This window comes from Chiloscyllium plagiosum, unplaced genomic scaffold (assembly GCF_037043375.1).
Source record: "Chiloscyllium plagiosum isolate Xiang-an unplaced genomic scaffold, Cpla_swu_hap1 HiC_scaffold_47, whole genome shotgun sequence".
NCBI classification, from domain to species: Eukaryota; Metazoa; Chordata; class Chondrichthyes; order Orectolobiformes; family Hemiscylliidae; genus Chiloscyllium; species Chiloscyllium plagiosum.
The window spans coordinates 21,615,842-21,632,118 of record NW_028270185.1 but is presented as its reverse complement, the minus strand read 5'-3'; the positions used below and the strand labels follow the sequence as shown (position 1 = coordinate 21,632,118).

At 46.0% G+C, this 16,277-nt stretch overlaps 1 protein-coding gene across 5 annotated transcripts in view; it reads left to right on the top strand.

Annotated features, from left to right (window-relative positions):
- Positions 1-9,281: 9,281 nt before the first annotated feature.
- Positions 9,282-16,277, top strand: part of LOC122546431 (synaptosomal-associated protein 25-like) — a 225,416-nt gene continuing 218,420 nt past the window's right edge. Inside the window, exons 1-2 of one of the 5 annotated variants that reach the window (XM_087983895.1) lie at positions 9,286-9,452; positions 10,644-10,806. The gene's annotated coding sequence lies outside the window, so the exon portion shown is untranslated. Of the gene's footprint in view, positions 9,453-10,391; positions 10,412-10,643; positions 10,807-11,353; positions 11,444-16,277 lie in introns of those variants that run through there. The other 4 variants (XM_087983898.1, XM_087983894.1, XM_087983897.1 and 1 more) reach the window with 4 other exon arrangements.

Below are 16,277 nucleotides of genomic sequence, written 5' to 3'. Positions count from 1 at the left end.
CCCAGACTGGAGACTGGCACGGGGAGATGGGTCCGAGACTGGCGACTGGCACAGCAAGGTAAGGCCCTTGTGACTTGAGACTTGGCCCGGTGCGATCTCGAGGCTGGTCCAGACTGGAGTGAAAGGAGTTATTTTTCCTTTTTATTCTTATGCCTTTTATTAAATACAAATAATAATATACATTTTCTACGAAATGCTGAAGTACCTGTGTTGAAAGTGTGGTGCTGGAAAAGCACAGCAGGTAAGGTGGCATGTGAGGAGCAGGAAAATCAACGTTTCGGGCATAAGCCCTTCCTGGTGAAGGGCTTATGCCCGAAACGTCGATTCTCTTCCGCCTCGGACGCTGCCTGACCTGCTGAGCTTTTCCAGCACCACACTCTCGTCTCTGATCTCCAGCATCTGCAGTCCTCGCTTTCTCCAGGCTGAAGTATCTGGACCTAGGTATCTTGTACCTAAGATGGCACCAATAGTGGTGACATTGTAAACTTTTCACTACACTCACATGACAATAAAACAATAAAACATCATTCATTTGATGTATTTATGTAAAGTATAATTTGTCTGATTAGTATTCCCAACCAATACTTTTTACCGTATCTCGGTTCATGACAATAATAAATCAAATCAAATCAGTCCTGAATAAATCAATAGCGAATTCAACGGGGGAAATAGGGAGAGTTATAGTGATGTACAGCGCTTCACAGGAGGCTCCCAAGCACTGAGGATGTCACCTAGACAGGGGACGAAACGTTTGCAACAAAAACTTCCAGCTCGGCGAACAGAACCACAGCAATGAGCACCCGAGCTACAAATCTTCTCACAAACTTTGTGTTCCATTTATACTGGTTTTTAAAGGGAATTTGCTTATTGGGGACTGTTGTGTACATTTGGAACAGCTTAATAAGTCTAGTTTGGATAAACTGTGTTCTGTGGGGGTTCCTTATTCAGTTCTTGGTGCTTCATTGTGTAATTTTGTGACTAAATGTTTGTCTGTTTTAAAATCTAGTAATCAACCTCGCTAACTTACTCCGGCTAATTTGCACTGTACACTTCTGAAACACATTGCAAAGTTTTTGTCTGAGCTGCCTGCTTAAGAATGTTTTGAGTCTAGAAATCCTGCAGTCATATGGCAGGGAGGGATGGGGGTGGGGAGGGAGGGGGGGTGGGGGGTGGGGAGGTGCGTGTGCGGTCGTCCCGAATAAAGAAACAGATATTTCTATCACTGAGACAGTCTTTGCTCAGTTACCTTGGCTGTTAGAATTTTCTCGGTATTCGGTACTGGTGAATAATCGCTGTGATTACTCACTCAATGAGGAGGCTGCAAACTCACACACGATAAAACATCTGTTGGAGACAACTGATAATGATGTGCTAAGTTACTTGTTTTTCAGCTTCACTTCACTTATTTTTCACGACCTCCTTTACCAGTTGTCTACTTATCAAAGGTGAGAGGTATTAGTGCTAGCAATAAAATACTTCTTCTTTGAGGAAATTAGTGCCAGTATCGAGTACTCCCAGGTAAGGCAAGGTGCGGGATACCTTGAGCCAAATTTCTGAAAAATAATCATTGGACTGAAAAAAATAACTGTTTGTCTCTCTCATGGCATAGTGCTCAGTGGTTAGCACTGTGGCCTCACTGTGCCAGGGACACTGGTTTGATTTCACCCTCGGGTGACTGGTTGCGTGGAGTTTGCACATTCTCCCATGGCTGTGTGGGTGCTCCGGTTTCTTTCCATAGGGTTAAAGGATCATAGAATTGCTACAGTGTGGAAACAGTCCATTCAGCCCACCGTACTGACTCTGGGCTTTGGAGTGTCCACGCAGACATAGGGAGGATGTGCAAACTCCACGCAGACAGCCGCCCAAGGGTGGAATTGAACCCGTGTCCCTGGTGCAGTGAGGCAGCCGTGCTAACCACTGAACCGTTGTGCTGCTCAATACGATAGGAGGTTGGGTATGGGTGGGAGGGTCAGTGTGCGCTCAGTGGGTCAAAAGGCCTGCTATTACACTGTAGGGAGTCTGTGATTCTCAGACACTGCCCAGATCTACTGAGTTTTTCCACAGCATTTTCTGTTTTTGCTTTTACCTGATCTCATTTCAACCTAACCCCAGATGAGTGAAGAAAAACATGCATTTTTAAAACACTTTAGATGCCCCAAAAAACCTCACAACCAACAAACATTGAGGTCATGGACCAGGATTGAAAACAGTTGATTGAGTGACACAGGACACCTTACCTTTCCAAGGATGACAAGGGATCGCCTGAGGAGGGCAGATGGGGCTTTAAAACATCATTCAAAAGAGATGCTGTGGAGATGCCGCTGTTGGACTGGGGTGGACAAAGTTAAAAATCACACAACACCATGTCATAGTCCAACAGGTTTAATTGGAAGCACTAGCTTTCAGAGCACCGCTCCTTCATCAGGCGGTTGTGGAAGATACAGTTGTAAGTCACAGCATTTATAGCAAAAATTTACAGTGTGATGTAACTGAAATTACACATTGAAAAATATCTTGAGTGTTTGTTGAGTCTCTCATCTGTTAGAATGACCATGATAGTTTCACTTCTTTGAGCATTTGTGACAATACAGTATCCCCTCAGTACTGCACTTAACTATCAGCCAACCACAATCCTTCAGATTCGTGAGTGCAACTTCAACCCAGAACATTCAACTAGCGTGCTACTATTGGACTGCACCAGCAAGAGCAAAGGTCCTCCATTTTGTAGGTCAGTTACCCCTGGCCTTCCTGTAAGCTTATCAGTTAAGGGGGTGATGGCTTTATCCAGTGTCCTTTCACAGCAACTGGACCAAGATGTTTCTTTCAAAGCTACCCTCATTTTATCAGCCTGCTCCAATCTTTGACCCATACCCAAAGGCCAGTGCATAACCAATGGTTACCAACACTCAAGGAAATGATGTTCAATTGTCAGGACAGCCAAAAGCAAAACATTATACAGGGAGGTACATCAGAGTGGCAGGAAAGATGATTTTGGTACGTGCTTTGAATGCTTTAACATATTTATTTTGAAAATATTGGAGATAGAAGGATGCACTGACTGACAATGAGTTTACTCCACTGTCCGTTTCTTCTCCAGACGGTGGTGAGAATGCTGTGTGTCTGGATGACAGACCAATAGCAGGCATAGGAGAATGGAATGATTGGCACTGATGTCAGGCGATGTCAGGTGATGAATCTGCTAGGCCCTAGAGCCCAACCAGAGTTGACAACACTGGTGTAAAGCTGTCACACTGCTCAGTCTCCTTTAACCTCTGACAACAAGGACCTGGTGAAACAAAATAACACAATTGCCATCCCATCGTAGGAGTCTGATCTATTGCCTCATAAATGAACTGGATACTCCCCCATTTCCGGCATTTCATGAAGGACTGAGACGTGCGACAGCTTTCCAGTAATAGATTAAAACTGAAATCCATTCCTACGACTGCGTGTTTACCTGAAAACTCTCAGCAAGAGAAAAAAAAAGCCCCAAAATTGGCAGCCTCCAGTTTTGTGCACCTCATCTCCACAGTGCCAAAAACCTGGACTCAAATGGTTAGCAAGGAGGGATTCTGGGCCTCACAGAGCTAGAGAATGGCACAGGATGTAGGATGCCCCTGTGCCAGTGTTCACAAGACCAACAGAACCACTGCCATTCCCTTTGGCTTCACAAATCTTTCCCCATCAGATAATTACTCCAGTGTCTTGTGAAAGCTATGGGTGAATCTCTCCCCATCACACAGTCAGCCAGTACACTTCAGATCCTAGTCAGTTTTATTTGTTCATGAGATCGTATCGCCCTTGAGAAGGTGGTGATCAGCTGCTTTCTTGAATCTCTGCAGCTATTGATGTGAAGGCTACCCACAGTGCTGGTAGGGAGGAGGTTCCAGCACTTTAGAATCATAGAACACCTGCAGTGTGGAAACAGGCCATTCAGCCCAACAAGTCCACACTGACTCTCTGAAGAATAACCCACCCAGTCCCATTCGCCCTACCCTATCACTCTACATTTACCCCTGACTAATGCACCTATCCTACATATCCCTAAACACTATGGGCAATTTAGCACGGCCAATTCACTTAACCTGCACATCTTGGGTTTTGTGGGAGGAAACCAGAGCACCTCGAGGAAACCCATGCAGGGAGAATACACAAACTCCACACAGACAGTGTTGCCTGAGGCTGGAATTGAACCCGGGTCTCCGGCGCTGTGAGGCAGCGGTGTTAACCACTGAGCCACCATGCCACCCAGACTTTGATCCAGTGACACTGAAGGAGCAGCGCTCCGAAAGCTTGTCCTTACAAATAAACCTGTTGGACTATAAACTGGAGTTGTGTGATCTTTAACTTTGACCACCCCAGTCCTTAGGGGTGTATTTCCAAGTCAGGATGGTGTATTATGAAAGGAAATTTGCAGGTGGTGACGTTTCCATCGATCTGCTGACCTTCGGAGTGACAGAGGTCATGGCTTTTAATGGAGTTTTGATGAGGTTCTGCAGTGCGCCTTGTAGCTAGCACTCACTGACCTGTGCTTTGGGAGTGAAGGGAGTGAACATTAAAGGTCCTGGATGGAGTACCACTTGCACAATTGCTGCAGACAAATGTCTTCCATCATATCGTCGCCATTTCTTTTGCCAATTACCTTAAATCTGTGTGCTCTGGTTCTCATTCCTTCCACTAATGGGAAATGTTTCTCCCACTCTACTCTGTCCAGTTGCCACCTGATTTTGAAGACCTGTCTCAAATCTCTTCAGAACTTTCTCCCATCCCCAATCTCTCCAAACTCGCTGCGACTGGAGGGGTCAGGTTGCAGGGGTCTGGAGGAGAAATGTTTGGCCGTGGCCCTGGAAGTCAGCGAGAACGCCCCCTCAAGACTTTGCCTTGCTTTTCCTGAGAGACATCAGTAGTGGCGTGTGCCAACGTTACAACAGGGATCAGAGTCATGTGGTAAGCCCCTTACTTGCATTTGTTAATGTAATAATGTTAAAGAATGGGAAGCCAATCAGACTGTTTTGTCCTGGATTGTGAGTCAAGATTAAAGAGGTGCTGGAAAAGCACAGCAGGTCAGGCAGCATCCAAGGAGCAGGAAGCATTTCTAATGTCCATTACCAATGGCCTTGAGGTTACCATTGACCAGAAACTCAATTGGACTCACCATACACAGTATCTATAAGAGCAGGTCAGAGACGTGGAATACTGCAGTGATTAACTCACCTCCTGACATTTCCTGCTCCTCGGATGCTGCCTGACCTGCTGTGCTTTCCCAGCACCACTCTAATCTTGACTCTAATTCTCCAGCATCTGCAGTACCATGTTTACCTTGCCCTGGTAGGTGTTGAGCTTCTAAAGTGCTGTTAAAGCCTCACTCATCCAGGCAGGTGGGGATTATTCCAATTCACTCCTGACTTGTGCCTGGTGGATAGGCTTTGGGAAGTCAGGAGGTGAGTTACTCATTGCAGTATTCCTCGTCTCTGACCTGCTCTTATAGATACAGTGTATGGTCAGTCCAATTGAGTTTCTGGTCAATGGTAACCTCAAGGCCATTGGTAGTGGACATTAGAAGTGGCATATTTGGCCAGATTATATTTCATTGCCAGTGTCAGGGATTAATCAGTGGTATCGCCAGAGTTATCACTTCAAAGCACAAAATGCTAACAGTTTGGTTTCTCATCCAGCTCCCTATTACATTCACATCACACTGTGAGATCTTGAAGTAGTGCCAGAATATCCTGTTAATGTAAGAATTATTCAGTTGCTTTCCAATTAAAGTTTTCACACTGAATTATATTCTGTCCACACTGTTTGTAAGAAGTTGGAAACTGAATGGACTACACATTTTTTTTTAATAAGGAAACTAGAAAATGGATTGTATTATTACCTACTCTTGGCATTGAAAGGAGACAAGACTGAAGCAAGCACTAAAACTGAGAGAAAATGTTCGGCCGAATCATTATCTGAGGGAAATGGATTGAGACAGTCCGTTGTACTTGGGAGAATCTGTACCTAATAGAATAGAATAGATTGTCATTTCACTCTCGTAGACAAATGGGAGGCTGGAAGAACCCAGCAAGTCAGGCAGCATCAGGAGGTGGGGAAGTCAACATTTTGTGGGCGGCACGGTGGTTCAGTGGTTAGCACTGCTGCCTCACAGCACCAGGGTCCCAGGTTCGATTCCAGCCTCGGGCGACTGTCTGTGTGGAGTTTGCACATTCTCCCCGTGTCTGCGTGGGTTTCCTCCGGGTGCTCCGGTTTCCTCCCACAGTCCAAAGATGTGCAGGTTAGGTGAATTGGCCATGCTAAATTGCCCATAGTGTTAGGTGAAAGGGTAAATGTAGGGGAATGGGTCTGGGTGGGTTGCTCTTCGGAGGGTCGGTGTGGACTTGTTGGGCCATAAGGGCCTGTTCCCGTAAGTAATCTAATCTAATCTCGGGTCGTGACCCTTCATCAGGACTAGGGAGGGGGGAAGGGAGCTGAGCCATAAATAGAGGGAGGGGGGTTGGGCTGGGGGCAAGGTAACTGGGATAGCGATAGGTGGATGCAGGTAGGGGGTTATTGCGATAGGTCAGTGGGAAGGCTGGAGCAGAGTGGTGGGAAAAAAGATGGACAGGTAGGTCAGGTCAAGGAGTCCAGGAGGAGAGTAAGGGCTGGACATGGGATGAGGTGGGGGACATGGGAGACAGTGAAGCCAGTGAGGCAGGAGGTGGAATGGAAGGGAGGAGGTGGGGCTAGGAAGGGAAAAACCAACGAGGCAAAAGTGAGGACAGCAGATGCTGGAAATCAGAGTCCAGATTAGAGAGGTGCTGGAAAAGCACAGCAGGTCAGACAGCATCCGAGGAGCAGGAAAATCGATCCACCCCGGAGGCTTCCTGCCTGTATTCCTAATGAAAGGTTTTTGTCCGAAACGTCGATTTTCCTGCTCCTCGGATGCTGCCTGACCTGCTGTGCTTTTCCAGCACCACTCTAATCGGGGCTAGAAAGGGAGCCGGGAGATGGGTGGAAAGGTTGTTTGAAATTGGAGAAGTCAGTGTTGAGTCCTTCGGGCGGTAGGCTGTCCGGGCGGAAGATGAGGTGTTGTTCCTCTGACTTGCAGTCTGATTTACTGTGGCAATGGAGGAGACTGATGAGGATGGGCATGTCAGAGAGGGAGTGGGAGGGGCAATTGAAATGGGCGGTGACCGGGAGGTCAGTCTGGCCATTAAGGGCCCGGTGATGATGCTCGGCAAAACGGTCACCTAGTTTACGCTTGGTCTCCCCAATGTAGAGAAGACCCCATCGGGAGCACCGGATACAGTAAACTAGGTTGGAGGAGAGGTAGGTGAACCTCTGTCTCACCCAGAAGGACTGTTTGGGGCCCTGCATGGAGTTGAGGGTGGGTGGTGTAGAGAAAGGTACCTGGGGGTTCGGGGTGGGGGTGGGTTGATGGGGAGTGTGACCCAAAACAAGGAGTGACAAAGCAAAAGGTCCTTGCAGAAGGCAGAGAGGGATGGGGAGGGGAAGATGTGTTGAGTGGTAGAGTCTAATCAGAGTTGGTGGAAGTGTTTGACGATGATACGTTGGATGCAAAGGCTGGTGGGGACAAGGGGGGACCCTGCCTTTATTGCGTTTGGGGGTGGCGTGGGTATACCTGAGTGGAGTGGGGAATGGAGGAGGAGTGGTGGAGCACTGTTTGGACGATGGGGGGAGGGGAAAAGAACATTGTTGGAAATAGGAGGAAATCTGGGATGCTCGGGAATGAAATGTCTCCTCGTCAGAGCAGATGTAACAGAGACGGAGGAATTGGGAAAACGGGATGGAGCTTTTGCAGGATACTGGGTGGCAGGAGGTGTAGTCCAGGAGTCTGTGGGTTTCTAGTAAACATCCATCTGCAGACCGTCACTGGAGATGGAAATGGAGAGGCCAAGGGTGGGGGGTAAGTGTCCGAGATGGACAAATGAATTTGAGGGCAGGGTGGAAGTTATGGGTGAAGTGGATGAACTGCTCCAGTTCAGGCTGGGTGCAGGACGCTGCATGGACATAGTCATCAATGTAATGGCGGAAGAGTTGGGGCACAGTGCCTGTGTGGGTTGAAGAGGGACTGTTCGACATAACTGGCCAAGAGGCAGGAGTATCTAGGACCCATGCAAGAGCCCGTGGGCACCCGCTGGATTTGGAGGAAGTGGGAAGAGCTGACGGAAAAGTTATTGAGGGAGAGGACTAATTTGCTGAGGCAGAGGAAGGTATTGGTGGAGAGGGACTGGATGGATCTGTTGGAGAGGAAAAAGCTGAGGGCCAATAGGCCGTCATCATGGGCAACGGATATGCATTAGGACTGCACGCCTGTAGTGAAGATAAAGTGGCTGAGGACCAGAGAAACAAGAGGTGGAGGGTGTGGTTGGTGTCCCAGGTATAGGTGGGAAGGGTGGGGGGAGTAAGGTGGGAAGTGCCTGGGCCAAGGTGGGGAAAGGATGGAGTCGAGGGAGGAGGAAATGCGTTCGGTGGGGCAGGGACAAAACGGAAAATCAACGTTTCAGACAAAAGCCCTTCATATTCCTGATGAGGGCTTTTGCCTGAAACATTGACTTTCCTGCTCCTCAGATGCTGCTTGACCTGCTGTGCTTTTCCAGCACCACTCTACTCCTGAATCTGGTTTCCAACATCTGCAGTCATTGTTTTTACCTCGGGACATAACGGAGACGATGCTTCAGCCGGGGTAGTTAGGCCTTGTGGATCTTGGGGAGCAGGGACAGCCGGAGCAGTTTGGGGCTGGGGGGGTTGGGAGGTGATGGGGGAGTGGGCGAGCAAGGAGCTCACTGGAGGGGATGAGGTCATGGACAGTGGGGGAGATGGTGGCTTGTTCCTGGTGGGGTGGGGTGGGGGAGTAAGGTGGGAAATGGTGTAGTTTTCGTCTATTTTATTTGTGAAGGAGTATTTGTCACATGGAGCATTTGGCTACATATGCTACTTGTTAACAGAGTGTGAAGTTTGGTTGCAATGAACCAGACACTAACCAGGAGCAATGACCAGGCTGAACACTATGCTGGGGTGTCAGTTTAGGGTCACTTCATCGAACATACCAAATGCATTTCTCTTTGTTTAAACACAGAGTGAGAGAGGGGTCTCAGGGCCCACCCCTCCTCCCTTACCCCTTTGTTGAGTTGTGTCCGACACACTGAGGACCGAATTGGAGTAGTTCCTTTGGTCGGTCAGACGGGGTGGAGCCTGGACGATAGGGTGGAGTGTCACTCAGGAGCTGTCACTGTTTTACTGCAGTCTGTGTGTGTGTGTGCTGTTACTGAATGAGATTACAGGAGCTGGCAGGGGGAGGTGGGAAGTCTGCTGCCTTTTCCAGAGCTTTGTTAAGAGCGGCTCATCCGAAGGCACAGATCGAGAGAGAGAGAGAGAGAGCGCCATCACAGACTGGATTTACTCTCAAACAGACTTTTCCAAAACACACACAAAGAGGGAGATTGACGGTTAGTACTGCGATATTAATCATCGAGATATAAAAACGCCATCTCTAACAGGTCGTTTTGTAATGTGTTTTCTAACAAAGACAGTGGACTTTCAGGCAAATAAGAGCCAGACCACTTTCTCCCAGCTTGTGTGTGTCTGTGTGAGTATGTGTATCTCTGTGTGTCTCTGTGTGTGTGTGTATCTCTATGTGTGTCTATGTGTGTCTGTGTATCTCTATGTGTGTCTATGTGAGTGTCTGTGTCTGTGTGTCTGTGTATCTCTATGTGAGTCTCTGTGTGTGTCTGTGTCTGTGTGTTTCTGTGTATCTGTGTGTCTGTGTTTCTGTGTGTCTGTGCATATCTGTGTGTGTATCTGTGTCTGTGTCTGTATGTGTGTGTGTATCAGTGTGAGTCTGTCTGTGTGTATCTCTGTGTTTGTGAGTCTCCGTGTGTGTGTCTGTGTGTGTGTGTCTGTGTCTGTGTATCTGTGTGTGCGTCTGTGTATCTCTGTGTGTCTGTGTCTGTGTGACTGTCTGTATGAGTGTGCGTGTGTGTCAGTGTGTCTGTGTGTGTATTTGTGTGTATATCTGTGTGTGTCTGTGTATCTGTGTGTCTGTCTGTGTGCCTGTGTCTGTGTGTGTGTGTGAGTGTGTGTATGTGTGTGTGTGTCTCTGTGTGTGTTTTGTCCAAATTGTTTGATTTTACAAACAGACTTTTCCAGCAACAAGGCTCTGGCCATAACACCGGTGAGGGGCATCCCTCAGTTCGGGCACTTGGTCTGCCTGATACCCGGGGAAGGGGCTAGTGGGCTGTGTGTGCTCGGGAGGGGAAGGTGGGCAGCTTTTGAAACTGAAGCGGGCATCTTCCTGGTGAAGATTTCTTGTTGAAACCTTGGTTGTTCTTTGTGTTTAAGAAGGGCAGTCCACTGCCATCTGCATCCTCGTAAAAGTACCAGCTGTTCAAACGGCAGATGCCACAGGGTAAGATGTCAGATCACGCAATGTGAGACAGGCTAAGTTTTGGCTTGATTGAAATCGTTTACTAGTGTTTTGCCCACATGGTTTGGGGGGGGGGGGGGAGGGAGATGTAATGTTGAGTGAGGTTAGCTGTCTGAGATACAGGACATGGAACAAGTGGCTTTAAGACAGAGTAAACGGCTGAGCATTGAATCTGTTGCTGTGTTATGGTTACAGGTCTTTCTGTTTATAATAGGATACGTTATCAGGATCAATACTGATCCCGAATCAACAGCAGGGAAAGAAATGATTCGGAGGCTGGTTCAAAAGCATTAATTCTGGTGGCTGAGTGTTATTGTTATGACATCAAACCAGTAAAATTAATTCAACAGAAGGACCTTCAAACACCATCTTGACAGGTTAGTTATAAAAAAAATAAATTGAAGCCCATCCATCAGGATTCACTTGATGATGCCACGAAATGTTGATGCAAACACTGGTGAGGGTTCTGTCCATCTGGACGGTTTAAAAGAGAAATGTCAGGGTTTAAACTGTTCTTGTGGCCAGCACTCTGAAAGCCAATGGGTTCTGTAAGTCAGGCTGCCCCTGGGACCGACGTGTTCAGATGGGAATGAGAGACAAAGGGACGCAGTGGCTCAGTTCGGACCTGTACCGACCTGCAAGGGAATTAGTTCAGCATCAATCACAGCTTTGACCACGTTAAATTAGTTTAGCTCTGGCAGTAGGAACAGTTTCAAGACCCTGTACTATATAGAAGGAGGAAGCACAGCCCCACCCTCCTCCTCATGCTACGTGGGCGTTGAGTGAAGGCAAGGGAGGAGTTGTGATGCCCCTTGTGGTCAAATAGCCTGCTGATTCCATGTATGCAATCCACTCTCTGACGCAAGCTCCTGAGGTGTCTACCTCCTGGGGGGGTCAGCATGACAGCGCTTCTTCAAAAGGAGGAATCTTCAGAAATAAGATTGAAGAAATCGAAATAAGTGGAATTGAGCTCTTTTTTTGAATGAAAGACTTGTGCAGGAAACAGATGGGAAGGTAAATGGCACGGTGCCCAAAGGACAGTCATTCAGTTATGACGAAGGGAAGAGTTGAATGAACTAAGTGGTCGGTAATTAGTCTGGTCAGTGGGTAACACTCACCAATGCTGTGTCTTCAGATACTATTGACAGGACTTGAGCACGTAGCTCAAGGACACTGACTGTTCTAGTGCAGCCCTGTGAGAAAGTGCGTCATTACCAACGATGCTATCCTTCAGGCCAGATGTTGATCACAGCTCTCCCCTGCCCACCTTAGCTGAGCATATACCCTGTAACATCAAGTCAGCTTGTCTGAGTAACAGCATGGGAGATCAGTCCATTACTAAAACAGGCTCCCTGTCATTATTTCATGGCTGCTCGTGGTGTTCCATGTTTATTTGCGCACGACAGTGACCACAGTCTTAACAACAATTTATTGGCTGGGAGCAGTTTTGGGACAGTCAGAAATATACTGCACAGAAATGTAAGCTTTTTTTAAAAGAACAAAATACTGATTTAAACAACTTCACTGCAACTCAGAATTAATACTGATTAATCAAAAGAGGCAGAAACTAGATTCAGGGAAAATGACAGAAGTGAATGTTTCTCACAAAGACATAAGGTCGCATTGAAACCACAGTTTTGACTGCCTCTGGAATATAGATTTTTGTAGGGCCATTTTTGATAATTAAAAAGCTTTGGCATGTTTCTCCAGGGATGGCTAAGTATATTAAAGTAGTTGCTAGATTAAAGAATGGTCTTTCTATGGTGGGAGTTGTCACACTGACTGTTAAGAGCTAATGCTAGGCATCAGCTCAAAGTGCAAATGTGAATCCCCTCCCTTCAAAATGTTGTTTTGGGATGAGGAGAGTTGGATGAGGGTCGATTAAAGATTTCTGATGTGATAGTGACCAATTTGTGTTGGATGAGTAATCAAGGTCGGTACTGTAAATGGAGTTATAATTCCCATCAACCAGGATCTGACTAAATGGTGGGATGTGCAGAATATCCTGCTCCTGTTTCTTTGTTCCCACACTCAACCCATTAGTAGAGATATTGAGTGCACTCTCGTTGTGATTTAAGAGACAGCTCATTCCCTTGAGAATTCTCCACCAATTAACTGTAATTAAATAGAAGGATGACCTGACAAACCTGCTCCTCTGTTCTGGTCCTGAATCTCCATATGTTTATTTTGCCGGTTCTCTCCTTTTGAGGATGTTGTGAAGTCCGCACCTTTATACTTTCTGCGTTGTGGATCGTGGAGTAAAATGGGAACAGGCCTGTTTTAAAAACCAGGGCTTATTGAAGGAGTGCTTCACTTTTTGAAAGCCAGTTTTTATCTGACACTCAGTGTCAATGTTGTTTTGACTGCAACTGGCATAAGCAGTACTGACAGCATAGTTTGCAGATGAGCTGGCACTGAAGGCTGTGTATGAATGGAACTTTGATTATTGACAAACAGCTGATTGATCTCTGGTCTAGAGACTAGTAACAAAGGACTTTGGCCTGCCAGCAGCTATAGAGTTGGCTCCCAGGTAGCTGAACTGCTCGGTGGTGTGAATATTTTGGTGGAAAGTATTAGACCTCTAGGGGGGAAGGAGCATTTTTTTTCTCTGAAGTGAAAAGCATCTTACGTCTGAAGATAAACACGTTTCCCCGTAAAAGTTGCTGTAAGCTGTGACTTTTAATTGCTCAGTTAAAAACCTTTATAAGTGGAAACTAGTCACACTGTGCCTCTTGCAAACAAGTGAGAAGGGAGATTGAGCAGCAGCATTCAGATCGACAAAAAGATCATCTGAGCAAACCCTGTGGACAGGGGCCACAGAACAGTCTCCCCAATCTTCCCCTCCAGCCTTTTTCTCTGTCTCTGTCTCTATCTGTGTCTGTCTGTCTGAATGTGTGTATAGAGAGGGATTTTAAATGGGGGTTAGTGTTTTAAATCATAATTGTTTATCTGAGCGAGAGTCTATTTGTAATACTTGATAAGTACAGAAACCTGGTCTGTGCTTTCTGTTAATCTGGGACTAAAAGACAGGTAAATTGGGAATTCTGTGAACTTTTAAGATCTTTAACTTTTGCGATGAGTCTGGGAATAGCGGGGCTTGATTCCCAATGCACCATCTCAGTGAATCATTACAGACATGTTGATTCTTACTAGATGCTGCATGTACTTGTTATTACAGGTTGGTCCCTGTAAGGAATCCATTGCCTGAAACTGGTACAATTATGTGTGAGAAACAAAGTGCACTCACTTCAATAATTTCAGTCCGAGACAAAAATCTGAAACAGTAGTGTCATTTATTTTACACTTGCAAGTGGGTGTGATGTCACAAGACAGGGAGAAAACACACACCGAATTCGACAAACGCTCGATATTTATATAATTTGAGTCCCTACATATTTTTTCTTATTTCATTGTTTCCCACCCCCCCCCCCCCCCCCCCCCCCCCCCGCTTACGTCACTCATTTCCCTAAGACTGATCCCACAACTTCTGTTTATCCGGCCTTGTCCGTGACAAATGCCTATCTCTGGCCCCAGAAGGTCGTTTGACGTCATCCCATCCTTTGCTTACCATTATCTACTCCCTCCATCTGCGCTGCCCCTCACAGCATCTTATCACTAAGCCCTTTTAATTGGGGTTTGTTCCTGTGTCTCTGTACAAGTGGGAAACCTACTGTTTATACAGGCCTCTCTTCACAGCATTTTATCTAGTGCCTGTATTTCTACCATTGTTTTGTAATCACGTCACATGCTAACATACCATTTTTTTTTAATGGATTATATACTTCCTCTATGTAGTTCCCATTCTTGTTAACTCAGCTCTTAGCCAAGAAACAATCCTCTGTCTCAGAACTTATAATTGCAGAAATAACATTAATTCATCTATATCCCACAATTTCCCCTTTTTCTTTTTAATTACCATTTGTTATCTTCTGCATTTTTTTTTAAACATCGTTCCCGAAATTCGCAAGCATCATTTCAGAGATTTCATCCATCTTGGTTTCACTCATCTCCTCATTATTTAGTCGATAAAGTTCCTCTGTCTGATTCCCTCCTAGGGGCATCTGTTTCATTAAGGCTGTTTCAATTAATCTTCGGGTGAGCCCTTGTATTCAGGGTATGACACAATAGCCAATGGCCACCAGTACCCCGACTACTACTATCAGGGAAGTAAGGATAGAAACCACCAACCACTTCCATTTCCCAAACCAGGATTCAAGCCATCCCGTGAGAGATGTATCTACTCCTGAATTCTCAGCCAGTTCCTCTGCTAAGGTAGTCAATCCCCGTAAGGCCCGAGTAATTGAACCATCAGGCGCAGTATTATTAGGAATAAAGGTACAACAGCTTCCTCCTAACATCACACACACACACACACACCCTTTTTCTGCTAAAATTATATCAAGGGCTATTCTGTTTTCCCATGCCATCCTACTTGTCGCATCAAGCTGTTCTGATATTCCTTTAACCGCATCTCTTGTATAATTTATAAATCGCTGTTGGTTATAGAAAATGTAATTTATCCAATCTACATTTTTATTAATTGTTACCCACCAAAGGAGAGCTGACTCAAAGCCTGCTGCAATCTGGTTACGAGCCTTGAATTCGTCAGGCACTCCCCTAGAGACTCCTACCGAGTTGAGATAAATCCTGTCATCAAAAGAAGTATCTAACAGTAATCTCTTACCCCTTCCCTTTTTCCCTACTATCTTTTCCTTCTCAAATGCCAGGGTAAATGGAATTGCCAATTGTACAGTTGCACATATCCCTCTCCAATCCGGAGGTAGGGTGGGTCTCAATATTTTGCCTCCACCGTACCACCACAGATCCGCTCGGGGAACCTTTAGTGCTGAGTAGTTCCCTCCCTTCTCCGTTTCGGTAACATTCTTAATCTCTGTACATAATTTCAGCTCCCCCAAATCTCTCGACCGATTTGTACCTCGCCTGCGCACACATGACTTGTGATTTCCGACTGCGGCGGAAAATGTGGGGGGAGCTTTTGCATCTTTCTTCTCCAAGGGAGGGAACATCAGAGATAGGGAGGTACAATTCCTATCATTCCATGCAGTCTCATCCTGATACAGGGCTATCATACATTTCATGCCCTTCCTGTCTCGCTTCCACCCGAGCGGAAAGGGAACCACCTGGGCCACTGGCCTACCGGAGGCACATGCATAGCAATTGCTTTTGTTCAGACTTTTTACAGTATACTTTACCCATTCAACCCATGCATTTGCATCCCCGTACCCAGTTTCTATTTCGATGGTCTGTTTCAAGTCTTTTACCTCTATAATTTTTACTACTTTAGGATCTCATTACCCAGTAATTCTACCCGTTTTCCCTGTCCTACGCTAATTCGAAAACAACAGCCCACGAAATCCTCCCCATTTGTTTTCATTTCAATCCCAAATGTTTCATTTAATTGTATCTCATAAGTGTCCCCCCAGAATTGCTTCTTGCCATGTGGTTTTCCTTATTGTTAGGTATATTGGGTTACACTTTTTATCGGGACAATCGCGAGCTGATCGGAAGGGGGTCCGGTGTACTGTGACGAGACCATTATACCAAGTACCATCCCCAAGGCCATCCCCATAGGACTTAAGATGTATCTCAGAGCTGCGGTACTGTCTCTGATTATCTACATCCCCACAATTTATTAAGCTGCATGCATCAGCGTCTATTACTTGTGGATTATCAGACTCAGGGACCGTTAATAATACATATGAAAATAATATTTGACAAAATCCCAATACTAAGAGGGCTAGCATCATAACTCTAAACATTCCCAGTATTCTAAACATCATACTGAAGCACAAAAAGACTTAATATACAATCTTACAGAAATAATCCC